Raw genomic sequence first — 15,637 nt, forward strand, 5'->3', positions numbered from 1 at the left:
AGAAGAAAAGATACTCACATTTCCAAACTCCAGGAAAATCCAGAGAAGAAAGCTTTTTCCCCCCGAGGGCCCAAATCTGCTTACAAGTAGAGCAAATAGACTCCACCAGTTTGGTTCTCAGTCCATTTGGGATCCTAGGTCTGTTAAGTATCGATGGACTTCCTTGGTGGGAAGAAAACTCACATAAAGGAATGTTTTTCAATCGGCCGGAACTGTGGACCACACTATTCAAGCAAAACTTGTTCCAAGGAGTAAGGGTTTTGCCAGTCTTGCTACTTCCAAGAGCCATATATCCTGACTTTGACTGTGTCCATTTGGATTCCCATTTCTCTCCAATGGGCCCTGAATTTAACTTAAATTCTTAAACTGGAATAGTAGATGTGTGGTTGCATTTCTAGGACTAGGTTGAAAGTGTCTCTTAACCGTGCTCCCAGGCATCCGATAGGCAAAGTAAACAGCATTTGAGTGATTTACCCAGCGTGGGCACAGCAAAAGCAGTTGATCCTTCAACAACTTTACAATATGGACATTAATCTTGTTCTGTTGATAAACTACGATTTAGAAGGTTTAGGTGCCTTGCCTAAGTCTCTATTAAGCAACTCTTTCAAGTGTCTGGCACTGTACTAGAGAATTCGAGCGAAGCGAATTGTGGCCTTGGTAAATTTTTACAAGCCGTTTTAGGGGATGATGAGACCACTCCAGGGGTGAAGTGTTTGCCATAGAAGCCTGAAGTCCTGAATTCAGACTCTCGGTACCCATGTAGAAGCTGAGCAAGGTGCAGGCGCCTATGAGTTCACCACTGCAGGGACAAAGACAGGTGGATCCTGGGGTCTCCGACCATTCAATCTGGCCAAAATGGCAACTTCTAGGTTCAATGAGTTCTCTTCTCAAAAACAAAAAAGGGGGGTGGAAAATGATAGAGACACCCGTAAGTCAATCTCTGACCTTCACATGTGCACATGTAGATGATTGGAACTTCATTCATGTACACACCCACACACACACCCACACGCACATACTATACAAAGTACGATACACAAATTTGGAATGCCAGCACTCAAGAGACAGTTCAAGATCACCCTCCATTATGTAGTGAGTTTCAGGCCAGTCTGGGCAACGCACGAGAGAACCTGTCCCAAAAATTAAAACAGAAACAAGCCAAAACAAAAATCTAGTGATGTTTTACAATATCTGTTTGAGATTACGAAAGCAATAATCAGATTTATGGCTTGATTATGACCCCGATCTAATGATCTAGAGGTCTGGCCTCCTCCCAAACCCTGGGTGTTGACTTAAGAAATGAGGCAACCCATGACACCCAAGCAAGGATCCTGTCCTGGACGCTTGCGCTTGAGAAAGCAAACACCTGTGCGCACAACGAGATCGCGTAAGAATCACGGATCCACTTCCTGATTTCCTTACGTAGAATAACGAACACAGCTTCCTGTGGCGTTCGGTGTGCCGTCCGCGTATCTGTCCACACTTTCAATGTGGTGTCAATTACCCATTGTTAACTACAACCCGAAAATGTTGAACAGCATGTTCCAGAAACAATTGTTAAGTTTTAAACAGTAAGCCTTTTTTTGAGACCTTCTAGTGTCCCGTCTGAGAGAGAACTGCCCGTACTCCGCACATTCACAACTCATATACCGCCTACCCATCGGCCCCTCACTCTCTTAAATGCCACAATGCTTTTCCCTTTAACGTCTGTCACTAACATCCACAGCTTTTTTTTCCCCAGAGGACAGAGGCTTTAGAACTTCGACGTTTGAAGTGTAATTCCCCCCTCTATGAGCAACGACAGAGGGCTCTATGATCCTACCTGCCAGGACAGAAAGAGTAGTAAGATGCATTTATGTCCCAGACTCTGTCTTCTGTCCTATCCCGCCTCCTCTTTGTCCCACCCCTCCTGATCACTCAGGGGCATTTGACAAGTGTTCATTTTCAATCTCTCCTTTCTCTACTTGTCAGGCATTTTATTCATAGTGCCAGGTGGGAGGCAGACCATAGAGAGAGCAGCATACATCATACCCTTGTTCTCGGGGCATGGAAAGCCTAAAGGGGAGAGACAGACATGGAAACTGTTGCCATGTCCAGGGCAAGTTCGAGTATATATGATCGAGGCTGCTGACCTTGTCTCTGAAGTGAAGCTAGGCCTGGTAAGGAAGGCAAAGGGGTGATGTGTGTGGACAAGAGTGTAGCATGAGTTAAGTTGGGCTTCGTAGCACTGTGAGAATTCAGAGTTCGTCCCACAAGGTGAGTTGGGGATTTGATTGTGACCCCGGTCTAATGATTCAGCAGGAGAGCAGAGTAGGGTATACACTAATGTTAAAAACATCAGTCAGCCGCTGTGTGGGAATAGAACAGTCCAAGCGGACAAAGCAAAGGTGCAGGAAATCTCAAGGGAATAAGGAAGAGGTTAATGGGGGCAGATTGATCTTGGGTGAGGAATATGTGATGTGGAGAGGATTCTCACACTCCTGGGGTGAGGGACCGGGTGAATGGTGGTGTCATGGGTTAGGACTGGAAGCTGGCTTGTTTATGGAACATGGCAGGTGTAAGCCAAGGGCTTGGGAGGAAGACCACGACAGTAGTAGATCATGGAACCAGATGATGGAATGACTTTACCAGTGGGTAAACTCTAGGAACATAAATACAGTCTTAGGGTGGCATTAAGGAAATTGGTGCCCTTTGCAGGATCAAACGCAGGAACTTGGGGTGGTTTAGTGCCTTTGGGTGTCCTTGCTAACTTCTTCACTGCCATTGTAGGGACTCATCATGATGTTGTCTGTGCTAGTATGAGATACTGGGATTGGGGGAAGGGGGTGCGAGGCGGCACAAGTGGTTGTGTAGACTTCAGAGCAACGATGACTTTGGAGGAGCTGGTGCTCTGACACTCAGCACTCGATGTCCCGGGAAAGCGCCACACAAAACTTGCTTTGCTTGAGTTTTATCATGAAGCTGTTGTCTTTTTCTTTTCTTTTTTTTTTTGCATGACCTTCCCCCCCCCCTGTCCACTCTGGTATATTGGACTCAGGGCCTCACACGTATGTGTGGATTGTATGCATTGGTAACAAGCTCCAAGTTGCCAATAACACATCAGTGTCATGTGATGGGAGGGAGTAAAAGCCCTTCCCCTAGGAGTCATTAACCAAGAGAGGATCCAGATTTGAATTCTCCCCCTCATGCTCTCCCTGTGCCTTCTATCTCCTAATTCTCGCATGACTTCAAATCTGTGCCTCCTCCTGTCCCTGTGTCCGTCTGTCCATGTGTCCGTCTGTCCGTCCGTCCGTCCGTCCGTGTGTGTGTCAGTGTGTGCTGTGTGTCTGATCCTGTCAAATGGCTTTTGCTCTTCTATGTTTACTGCTTTCACCAAACAACACACATGCATTATCCTGGTCTCGGGGCACGGAAAAGAAAATAACTTAACATACCGCTATGCCTTAGCTTAGACTGCAAACATTGACCACATGAGAAATCCAAGGCAAGCAAGGTTGACTCTTGAGGTTCTCTTAAAAGCAGGTTAAACGGTCTGAGTCCACAGTAGGACCGTTGCCTTAAGCGACTTTGAGGCGCATCATTAACTCTGGCTGTGAGGCCCAGCAAAAGCTCCAGTCTCCTAAACAGTCAGAGATACTTTCAGAACACCGAGCCACAACCCACCCCTCCTTCCAGTTTTTAGTCAGAACTCACCAAGTTACTGACTGGCCTCAGACTCTCTCTATAACCCAGGCTGGAGTAGAACTTGAGGTCCACATACCCCAGCCTTCTGAGTACCCGGGAGTACATGCCTAGGCTCGGTTCTGTAGAACACTTCAAGTCAGGAACCGTTACTTTAAATCAACCCTCCCCTCAAACAAGCAAAGGAGCTCCCAGTTCACAATATAACGTCTAGCCTCCCGAAGAATGCTGACCTAGGAGAGCTGGTGGGCGCAGCCTTTGGATCGTGCAGAAGAGCCACTTATGAGAGACACCCTGTGTGAACCCTGATTAGTGAGAAGGGTCTCTAAGTCACACTGTGAGTCCTCTGTAATCCTCTTGAGGCCATCAGAGACATTTCATCCTCGACATATTACTTCATGTGCGTAGAAAGCTGAGCTCCGGCATAGGAACAGAGGTCACGCCTGCATTGGGTATGTGGTAATCACCGGCAACTCCAAAATTACAGACCATTCTGAGTTCAATGTCAGAGGTAAAGTGGTGTCTTTCATCAGTTCCCTGGTGGAGAGGCCCTGCGTGATCAGTAACTGAGAGCTTAGAAAGCATCCGTTGGACGCCTGGTGACACCACCTTGTTTCTTTCCTCCTCTCCAAAGAGTAAGATCCTAGTGGAGAGGCCTGTGGCAGCAAATGAGGGGGCTGGTCTGTGTCTTGCACAGACATCAGGGGCTGGAGAGAAGGCTCGGAGATTTAAGAGCACTGGTTGCTCTTGTAGAGGACAGGGATTTGGTTCCTAGCACACACATGTGACTCACAACCTTCAGTGACTCTTAATTCCAAGCGATCTGATACCTTTTTCTAATGCCTGTGGGCATCATGCATGCACATGCATACTTGCTGACAAAAAATAAAACTCATATACATAAAGTAAAAATGAAAATCCCAAAGACCAAAATTCATAGACATTAGTGTTCCCCAGAAAGAGGCTGAAGGCTAGCTGTTGACTGTTTTTCTTTTTTTCCTAAGTTTGGGTGAAGGTGACCTCAAAGAACATGATGCCAATGAGGACTTGAAGGACATAGCCCCATGAGGACATGGTCCCCTAGAACACAGCCCCATGAGGACATGGTCCCCTAGAACACAGCCCCATGAGGACATGGACCCCCTAGAACCCAGTCCCGTGAGGACATGGTCCCCTGAAGGACATAGCTCAGGAGGAGATACAGCTTCTTCAAGAAATAGCTCCAGGGAAGACACAGGCTTCCCACCCCTGCCCCTGTGAGGACATGCCCCCATTCTCTCAGGGCTCATACTCTAATGAGGCCCCTGACAAAAACATCACAAAAAGAACCAATGAGCACTTTATGGAGGAATTAACACACACTGAGATAAAGAGGCCTCTTGCCGTACAAAAGGTGTCTGAAAGGGGGACCTGGGAATGTGACGCTCAGCCGTTGAGATCTGCAGAACAAGAGATGTGAGGGAGCTTTTTATTTTTATCTTGGGTGTAAAATGTCTGCCTGTGTGTATGTGTGCGCACCGTGTGTGTGTGTGTGTGTGTGTGTGTGTGTGTGTGCAATGCCAGCAGAGGTCAAAAGAGGCCCTCAAATGCCCTGAAATTGAAGTCGCAGGGGATTGTGAGTCGTCGTTGAGGTGTTGGGAACCCAGCCTTCGTCTTCTGAAAGAGCAGCAAGTGGTCTTAGCTGCAGAGCCATCCCCAGCCAAGGGAAGAGTTCTGAGAAGTATGCACTCAGCAGAGTGGCGTTGCACACTCAAGGCTGACACAGCAGGATTGCCACCAGTGTGACCCCAGGCTGGCTTATACGAGGAGTTCCAGCCCTGGGTGCCAACCAAGTGGCTGTCTCAAAGCAAGCAGAACAAAACCAAACGTGCTCTTGACAGAAGAGCAGCCGGAGCTTTGACTCTGAGGTAAGATGGAGTTCCGCACCTAACAAGCCTGCCTGCTCTTACCAGGTCTTTCTTGACGGGCACTGTCTGGTGATTTCTTAGCAGCCGCAGTAACTATGCATAGTTGTCACGTGGTCCAAGGTTCATCCAACCTCCAACTCCCGAGTCCCCAGTTATTGCACTCCGTGTGTGGGTATTATTGCTTGGAGGCCTCCTCCAAGACCCAGATCCTTGCAAGAGGTCTTCAGTGGTTAGGGGGAGGTCTGTAGGCCAGGAGTAAAGTGTGTCCTCTGTCCTCAGCACAGCCTATGTCTGGCTAGTTCCTGTTGCGTGTTCCGTAAACATTGGCTCCTTTCACGCCCTGATTCAAAGGCAAACGCAGTATGCCTCCACAGCGGCTACATCAGGGCAACAGGGATGAAAGGTGGTGCTCAGATCAATTCCGTATCTTGAGCTCTCCATGTTGTGATCTGAAGGCGGGGATAATGAGTTCACTAGACCCAGGATAAACGATAGATGGGTGTTTTATTGGGGAACAACTCACACAGATAAACAATAAAGAACCACCGCAGCGTTTCCGCGGTGGCGGAGAGGAGGGAGAGAGGGAGAGAGGGAGAGAGGGAGAGAGGGAGAGGGAGAGAGAGAGAGAGAGAGAGAGAGAGAGAGAGAGAGAGAGAGAGAGAGAGAGAGAGACCACCCCACTCTTCCCTGCCTTCCAGTTCTATGCACACCTGAAGCCACGCCCAAAGGGGGTGTGGCCACTAACACAAATACACGGGCAGGGCTAGATACCCTACAGTGATCATGTGTAGACAAGGCCCCCGGGTCAGGGGCAAGGGCTTCATGGGACCCCACTAAACTTGAAAGAAAATCAGACTGGGCAGCCCTCACACTTCCTTAAGGACTGAAAGACAGGATCCCGAATCCTGAACAAATAGCTGGATGTTAAAGGAAGCCCCAGACGTGTAGTACCAAAAGGACCGGGAGATTATTCCTATCTCTGAAAAACAGTTTTAAATTTTCTGGTTGGAGACTACCCAGCATGAAAAGGTTGACTTTCTGTTTACCTACCTTTTTTTTTTCTTTGAGGCAGGGTTTTGTGTAACCCATCCTGATACACAAAATGAATATACAGGTGAAGATGAATATTCCCTTAAATGCCTGACCCCTCTGCTTCTGCTTCCCAGGTGCTAGGATCATGGGAGTGGACCACTGTTCCCAGCTAAAAGCTTGCTTTTAAAATGTGAGCTCCAAGCCGGGCGGTGGTGGCGCACGCCTTTAATCCCAGCACTCGGGAGGCAGAGGCAGACGGATCTCTGTGAGTTCGAGGCTGGGCTGGACCGATAGCCTCCGAAACAATACAGAGAAAGCCTGTCTCGTAAAAACCAAAAAAAAAAAAAAATGTGAACTCCAGTTTTGGTTAGAGGCACGCGCGCGCACGGTGTTACTGATCCCATTTCTAAGGGATGAAGCACTAAACAGCAGCAGGTGTCCTGGGATTCCTAGTGACTTTCCAAAGCAATTCTGAGAGAGCTGGCTCCCAGAAGGGCATCTCTCTACCCCTCTGACCAGCCCACGACCCTCACGCTGAAATGAACGAGGCGCTAGGCCTTTATTTTGGCTCTGGGTCTTTGTCTCACATTGGCTCCAGTTGCTGACTGATCTTCCGATCTCTGCTGTGTTCCTGTCACATGTGACATCCGGGGCAATTAAGACACTGCATCCAAAAGTAGCACCAAAGTTTACCTGGCACGGGTACTTGGCTCTTCAAGGTGGATCGGGAAATGACTGATGGCTCCTAACCGTTGGCTTGTACTCAACCTGGCAGGCATGCCTCAGCCCCACGGAGGACCACACGACTTTCCCACAAAGATCGCCCATGACTGCCTTGGGTGAAATGGTGGCCTGGCTTCGGGGCTTCTGGTCTGTTTCCAGCAGAAACAGCTAGATGGAAGTGTTTTGGGATTCAATGTGACTAACCCCCATGCTTCTGTTTTTGTGTGTATTCGTGTTCATGTATGTGTACCTGTGTGGAGGTGTGCACACAGCGTGTGCGCATGTATGTGGGGAAGCCTCATACATGTGCACAACTTTGTACGATATCCTTCCCAATGACACTGTCTTACGTTTTGGCACAGAGTTGATAGGGAATGTTCTTCTACGTATATGTTTGCCTTACTGGTTAATGGATAAAACACTGATTGGCTGATTGGCCAGATAGGAAGTGATGTAGTTGGGCAGAATCAGGATATAAGCAGGGACAAACAGGAAATCACTCTCTTCTTTGTGGAGATGCTGAGCAGTCATCATGTAGCAGGCAAAGGAGTAGCAGGTCCTGTATTCCCCGGTAAGATAAGACCATGTGGGAATACTTAGACTAATAATTAAAGTTAATAATTAAGACAGAACTAGTCAATAAGGAACCCTAGTCAGCGGCCAACAGTACTAGAATTAATATAAGTCTTTGTGTGTTCATTTGGGGCTGACTCAGTTGTGGGGCCAGGCCGGAGGGAAAGAGCTATTGTAACACAGAGCCTCTCTCCCTGAACCTGGAGCTCACCCAATCACCAGCCTAGAGTTCAGGTGCACACAGCAGCACCCTGCCTTTTACATCGGTGCTGGGGATCTTGACTCAGGCCCTCATGTTTTCTTGGCAGGCATTTTACTGACCAGGTCATCTCCCCAGCTTTGCTGGGACTTTTTGAGACAGCGCCTGCATATGTAGCTAAGGTTGGCTTTGAATTCTTGACTCTCTTATGTCGGCCCTTCCCGAGGACGACAGGCATGAGCCAACACACCCAGATGACTTCTGTCTTTGCACGGGGCAGCAAGCACACCGACATTCGAGAGGTGGAAAGAACGGGGAGTCTGGCTCTAGGCAAGAGAAAAAGTCAGACAGACAGAGAGGTAATAGAGGGAAGTTAGTAACTAACTACTCAGGGTGCTGCTGGTTGAACCGTGAGTGCAGTGGGTATGGGGGATGGTGACAGCCAGTGGGGCAGAGCAGCTCATGTTGGCTGTGGGCCAAGTGGGCCTGGGGTAAATCAGTGATTGTCAGCCTTCCCTGGACATGGGGTACATCTGGGGGAGGTTTTAAAAATGCTAAGATGGGGCCACAGAGGACGGCATAGGCAGGGTGTGGTGAGTTTGGGGTTATGAAGAGACGTTCTAGAAGCCAAGCTTGGTTGGTTGTGGCAAAAACCTGCTATCAAGGAGAACAAGGGAAGGTAAACGTTAGGTTTTATCTAACAGTCACAAGGCCTGGCAGGCCTGGCAGGCTTGGCCAGGGAGTTTTAGGAACACACGGGCATGTATCGCCAGGGTACCCTACTTTTACAGCTAGAACATCCCAGACTTAATGCCTCCCACCGTAATGTGTAGTTTTTCCCCTCCAGCCGCTTGGGCCCTGCCGAGCTGTCTGAATCCCCAAATAACACACAGGACACTATACTAATTATGAAGCTGTTGGCCATTTGCTATTGTTTCTCATTGACCAGCTCTGACTTAATTATTGACCCATAATCACCAATACATATTTTTACAAAAAACTTATCTTTCCAAGAACGCAGACTTGCACCCCTCTTCCCAGGAATCACATGGCGACGGCCTCTTCACTACAATTCCCAGAATTCTCCTCAACTCCTAGTCCCACCTATCTTGTTTCCCTATTGGCCAACAGTGCTTTATCCAACAACCAAGAAGAAAGACAGATTTACAGAATGGCGTCCCCCATCATCCCACCATTCCCTTCTTTCCACTTCTGCCTCCTGATTTTGGAACCTCAGTTTAACAGATAATAAGTGTAGACTCCTGCCAGGACCTCAATGGCTCCTTATTCTCCGATATGTAGGCACTTAGTGGTAGCACAGTGGTGGAGCCCAGTTCAGCTCGGTATGGCGTTCCCCTAAAAGTCTGGAGAGGGCACCACAAAAAAAAAATCACCACAGGTGACCACCCTGAATACCTTTCAGAAGGACAAAGCACCCGGGTGATGGTAACACTTCATCGTTATCATACTACAGTGGTTTGCCTCAATCTCTTTTGTTTCTTTGTTTGCTGATTTTGTGTATATTTTGCCTGCATATATATGTATGGGTGCCACATAAGTGCCTAGTGTCCCCAAAGATCATAAGATGCCCTAGAAGTGGAGTTACTAATGATTGTGAGCCACCATGTGGGTGCTGGGGATCAAACCTGCAAGATCTACGAGTGCTCTCAACACTCTCTCTATCCTCCTTTTCTTTAGAAAGGTGAGCCAGGGTTACAGTTCTGACTCTACTGTGGCTAACAGTGGATTGATACAGCCGTGTGTAGGGATGGATGGATGGATGGATGGATGGATGGATGGATGGATGGATGGATGGATGGATGGATGGGTGGGTGGGTGGGTGGAGATAGATGGGGCTGAATAGTGTATGGACAATATACAATGGACAGATAAAGGATAGAGAGGGCTGCATCTCTAGAAAGGAACTATTCAACTGCCAGCCGGCATTTTGTAAGACTGTAGATGAGATTCTACTAAAACTTGAAGGATATAAATTTCCCATTCCTGCCCAGACCACCAAATTGAATATAGCACCTGGACTATAAATCTGATTTTTACTATTTATTTATATTATTTTATTTGCCTGTTTTTTATTTGTTTGTTATTATTTGTTTTTATTTTCTATTACATATTTATTTAATCTATTTTATTATTCATTATTGTTTTGATTTATGGGATTTATATAAAACAGTACTCCGAGTTAGGTTGTGTTTTGATGGCAACAAGAGGTGAACAGTCCCAACTGAACTCTAGGCTCAGCATTTCCTGACTGTGCAAGCGTGTGGGCACAGTTGTGGTTCTTCAGCTGGGGGTATGCACAGTCACTGAAACCCTGCCAGGCTTCTCGCTCCTTGCACAGGCACTTCCAGAACTCCCGGGAACACCCCCAGCTCCTGCTTTCCACTCTCAGCCTTGGGATGCAGTCACAGTCTAAGCCAAGGCCGCATGGGTCTGGCCATATTAACTGGTCCATTGTGATAAGATGCACCTCAGAGGCTGGGGCAGGCGCTCTCTCCTGATTTTGTTGTCATTGCTCTTGTCCAAGCGTAGCAAATGGGTCTCTGTGTTCACTGCTTGATCCTAGTAAAAGGCTGACAGTGAGTTTTGTGAAAAAACACAATCCCTTGCTATTCGGGTATCAGAACGTTTACTGAAAATGTTGGTCTAGAGCAGAGTCATAGAAAATGAAAAGGGAAGGCGCGGTTTGGGCTCATCTGGATCCAGATACAAAACTGCGAACCCTGGGAGTCTGTGGATGCCGAGGCAAGAGGTGCTCATGACGTCTGAGGGCAGATTTAGGAAGGAAAGTAAACTACCATGTGCGCTGGGGGGGGGGGTGTCTCAAAAACGAACTCTGACAGACACACCGGTGAGGCTAGTTTCTTAATAGCGGGGGGGGGGGGGGGGAAATCAGCAGAATCACAGAGGAATGTTCCAGCGTGGACTGCAGCTTCCTTGTGGCAAAAGGGGGATTGCAACGGGGAAGCAATCTACGGCAGGCGACACACCAGTAGAGAGAGGAACACGGAACACTCTGGAAAGAAGAGTGACACTGGACTCACGCGGGCTGCATGCATGCATGGCACAGACTCGGGCAGGAGGTAATCAGAGTGAGTTGGATGAAGGAAGAGACCCGAGGATGTGCTCATTGGAAGAGTCCGAGGGGGATCACAGATGCTTGCTTCTAAGTTAAAGGGTGCGTGGGGCCAGCCGGACGGTTCAGGAGGTAAAGGCACCTTGCTATAGGGGCTGATGACTTAGTTCAGTCTTCACATGTTGGAAGGAGGGAAGTGGCCCCCGAAAGACATCCTCTGACCTATGCATGCATGCTATGGCATGCCATATGCACGCATACACAAGATAAAATATAAAAGGTAGATCTGAGATGGGTACAAACAATGTGTCACCGTTAGCACCACGTCTGTCTGCAGCATGTGTAGCCTTCAGGGCTGCTGTTGGCTTCACCAGTGTGTCCTGCACGCCAAGCTTCTCGCTAACTTTCTGTCAGTAAGGTGGGTCAGGTCAAACATGCCTGGCTTTATCCCATGTGGAAAGGGCCCGTTCCATGACGGAGCCTTAGACTCACCCACCGTGTGGATGAATGTATGTGTACCTGCTGGCACTAACCCAAGTTCATGTGGTTGGTTGTTTTTTTTTTTTTTTTGGTTTTTGTTCGTTTGGGTTTTGGGGGGTGGTGAGACAGGGTTTCTCTGTGTAGCCCTGGCTGTCCTGGAACTCACTCTGTAGATCAGGCTGGCCTTGAACTCACAGAGGGATTAAAGGAGTATGCCACCACCATTGCCCTGATCAGTTGTTTGTTTGTTTCAAAAACAGAGCCTTCCTTAATGTATTTCCTTTAAAATTTAGCCAGAGATTAAGTATCCTCCTTGCCAATCAAGAGACCAACATACATTCTAGATAGATTTCCCTTGTGTTCACAAATTACTTCTACCCTACCTCCAAGTGACATTGGAAAAAAGATTCATTTTAAGACTTATTTACCCCTGTTCCTCAGCTCACACTTGTCCTGCTTGCTAAACAAATGCCCAAACCCGTGTGTCCTCCTGTGCATAAGGATACTGATCAATATACTCTGCGGTGTGTGTGTTCAGTACAGATTGTGCGTGCACGTGTGTGTGTGTGTGTGTGTGTGTGTGTGTGATTGGTGTAGTCTGTGGTGTTTTGTGATCAGTGTAGTCTGCAGTGTGTGTGTATATGTGTGAGAGAGAGAGAGATAAGTGTAGCCTGCAGTGTGTGTGTGATCAGTATACTATTCAGTGTATATGTTCAGTACAGAATCTGCATGCATGTATGTGTTTTTGGTACAGATCATGCATGTATGTGTATGATTTTTAGACTCTGCATTTGTATTTGTGTATATGTAAATGCATTTTTATGTGTATATCGTGTGCATAGTGTGTATTTCTGTGTATGTATATGTGCTTGTGTGCATGTGTGTATATGTGTGCCTAAGTACGTATGTGATCAGTAGACTCTGCATGTATATGAATGTGTGATATGATACGAGTGTGTGTGTGTGGTGTGGTGTGGTGTGGTGTGGTGTGTGTGTGTGTGTGTGTGTGTGTGTGTGTGTGTGTGTCTAAGAGACAAGAGGAGGGAAGGAGGGAAAGAGGGAGAAATCAATAGACTCTGGATTTGTGTTGAATATCTGCAAGTGTCATCTTCTGGATTTTGATGTCATGAGGAAAGGGTTTTAATTCTCTTGTTAGTGGCTATAGTAATCAGGTAGGTAGTATCTTGTGAGACCCATCTTCTGGCTAGGAATTTATCACAGCCTGAAACTGTGACTTCATGTAAAGGAGGAAAGTGTAAGTCTCATTCTATTTCCATTTCCCCGATGAATAATTCAATCTCCTAAAATAACGTAGCTGGTGTCTTGGGCTGGATGTCCTATATTTAGGACGAGGAGATGATGCCTCCTTCTCCAGCAACTCATGGGAGGTTAGGAGCTGATGGCACATGCTATTAAGGTGCTCTGTGAATTAGAGCTCAGTTGTCTCAATAGCAAACACAAATGCCCTGTCTGCCAGGAAAATTCAACGTTTGAAATTTTGTTGTAAATACCTCATTTGCAAAAAGATATACTTTGGATTGCTTGGATTCTCTGATAACTTGATTTACTATCAAATTAATATGTGGAAATGTTTTGTGTTAGCCTTTTCTTTTTAAAATGAAACACAGAGCTTCAATGTTCTGTTTAAGTGTCCATTGCGAATTCCAAGACAAAGCATCAAAGCAGATGTCACAGAGGGCCCTGCTTTAGTGGCATGTAACCAAACCTCACAAGTAAACTCCCTGCCCGGCCCATGGAGTGATAATAGACCCCATTACAGGCCCCTTCTGGGTTTTGTTAAAATACATGCTAAACTTTCCTGAAAGATGCTAATGTGATTATGTTTTTAAAATCTCCTTAAACAAAATTGAAAGTTTTTATTGGGACATGACATAAGCTATAAACCACTCAAAGCCATAGGAATGTGTTTCTTTTTAATCTATGCAGAGACATTTGGTAGCCATTTACAACAGCACATGGCTTGAATAGCTGTATTATATACTGTGGCGTGATATGAGGTTCCATGTCCAAAACTGCTTACTGTGGTGCTTGTGACCATATGTTATTTTGAAGGAAATCCAACTTTAAATAGACTTTTCTATTATTTCCATAAATGCACTCTTATTTTAACCAGAATACAGGCTATGCTTATTTTTCCACTTACAATCTAAACATTTTAAAATATTGTTAGTTACACTACATCTGTTTTTAATAGGCTTTTAACATTTCACCTCATGGCCAGACTGATTGCTTTAGTTTCCCCTTATGTATTTTGTTAATTGTTCCCTTGTTATAAGCAAGGATCTGGTGATCAAACATAAAAAAAAACTTTAAGGAAAATAGAATTCTGTCACACCTAAGACAAACTGGAATGTAAGCCCAAGTGGAAGGAGCCCTAAAAATAGAACACTTATGAGAAAGGTACCAGGAGTGGGGTAAAAAAATGTAGCTTCAGGGCTATATGCTTTCCCTAACCTACCCTCTGTTTTTGGGGAAGATGCCCCTGGCTCTCACAGAAAATTGGAGGGTCGTTTTCACTTGGTCTGAGTGAAAACACATTTTACAAATCTGTGGTTGATGTGACCTTTCTTAACCCTCTAGGGAGAGGAAGTCCCAAAACATAGCTGCTCAGAAATGTTTCCCTCTGTTAACTGAGAATACATATATTTCCATGAAGCTTCTGTGAGTGGCACCTTGGGTTCTGACCCTGAAACAGGAAGTTAATGCCTAAAATCCACGGCTTCTGCCGCTGCCTTTTAAAGCAAAAGAAATGTATTCTCTCTGGGGGGGAAAAAGACAACTTCTAATCTAGTGACCTGTTTCCCATGCCTTCTTTCTGCCCCCACCTGTTCTCCCTGAAACCTTAATCACAATCTCTCCTTGACGGCTCCACATGACAAATGGCCTCTGCCATTGTCTATTATTCTCTAGGCTTGACAATGACATAATGCAATCTTCTATACACAGGGTTCCTTGGAATATCACCTTCTACATACATTTATTTCTGTTGCCCTCATATGCCGCCGTGTGACAGGCTCCTCACACGCAGGTGACCCCAAATCTGCACCAAGCCCTATCTCACCCCAGATCTCCACCTGTATCCCTTACCAACACTGGAGATACAATATCCAGGCATAGCCCTTCCTTATAACAACACGGCGTTGCCAATGCTTATTGCCAAGGCTGCCTTCCAACCACTCGTTCCTTCTCAAGCATGACTGTCAGTTGGTATTGCCTCATGGTAAAGAAGACACTGGCTCCACAAAAAGTTAAACCTGGGTTTGAGTCCCATCCTGCTTTTAGTAGCTTAATGACTCCAGCGTGTTTTTTTTTTTAATGTCAGTGACCTACTATAACAGCCACATGTAAGATAGCTGCATAGCTGGCACGCAACACGTTTAATGAGTGATTGCCACTTTCTCTTTGTGCTGTCGTTTTTTATTCATCCTTTGTTCATCCCACATGACAGCTGGTTTTTCCATTCTTTCTTGCCTAACAATGGCAATGATGCACTGATTGCTCCTTCCTCCTTGCGTCCATGTGCCGTGTGTGTTCCATCAAATTCACCTCAAAACGTATCTCGCCCATGAGTCCCCTGTGAAGAAGCATTTGGTGTCCCCTTACAGTCTAACAGAGGCTACGGCCCTCAGCCCCTGAACCACCATAGCTACAAGCAAGCAGAAAAACATCTCATGATTATTGTTATTGGAATTAGCATTTCTGTGGGTAAAACCAACACAGAAAACATCCGATTTTAGAAACTGCAAAGGTTGTTGGACATTAGCAGGAACACAAGTTGGGACAGATATGAACATGGTTGCACACATCCCCTGCCACAGATGGCTATGGCAAACTATTCAGTCCATGAGTGATTCCTTCACACCATTCCCTGTCACACTAAACTATCTCCAACCTTCATATGTTGAAGGTCTTGAGATAAAAACATTC

The 15,637-nt window shown here is 46.4% G+C and overlaps 1 protein-coding gene and 1 long non-coding RNA gene across 5 annotated transcripts in view; one reads left to right on the plus strand and one right to left on the minus strand.

Annotated features, from left to right (window-relative positions):
- Positions 1-15,637, plus strand: part of Far2 (fatty acyl-CoA reductase 2) — a 103,340-nt gene that overhangs the window by 28,009 nt on the left and 59,694 nt on the right. The gene's annotated exons all lie outside the window — the stretch shown is intronic.
- LOC110341430 overlaps positions 10,050-15,637 on the minus strand; it is a 37,234-nt gene continuing 31,646 nt past the window's right edge. Inside the window, exon 3 of the long non-coding RNA XR_002383380.2 lies at positions 10,050-10,695. This is a non-coding gene — a long non-coding RNA (uncharacterized LOC110341430). The remainder of the gene's footprint in view (positions 10,696-15,637) is intronic.

This window comes from Mesocricetus auratus, unplaced genomic scaffold (assembly GCF_017639785.1).
Source record: "Mesocricetus auratus isolate SY011 unplaced genomic scaffold, BCM_Maur_2.0 Super-Scaffold_100001, whole genome shotgun sequence".
Taxonomy (NCBI): domain Eukaryota; kingdom Metazoa; phylum Chordata; class Mammalia; order Rodentia; family Cricetidae; genus Mesocricetus; species Mesocricetus auratus.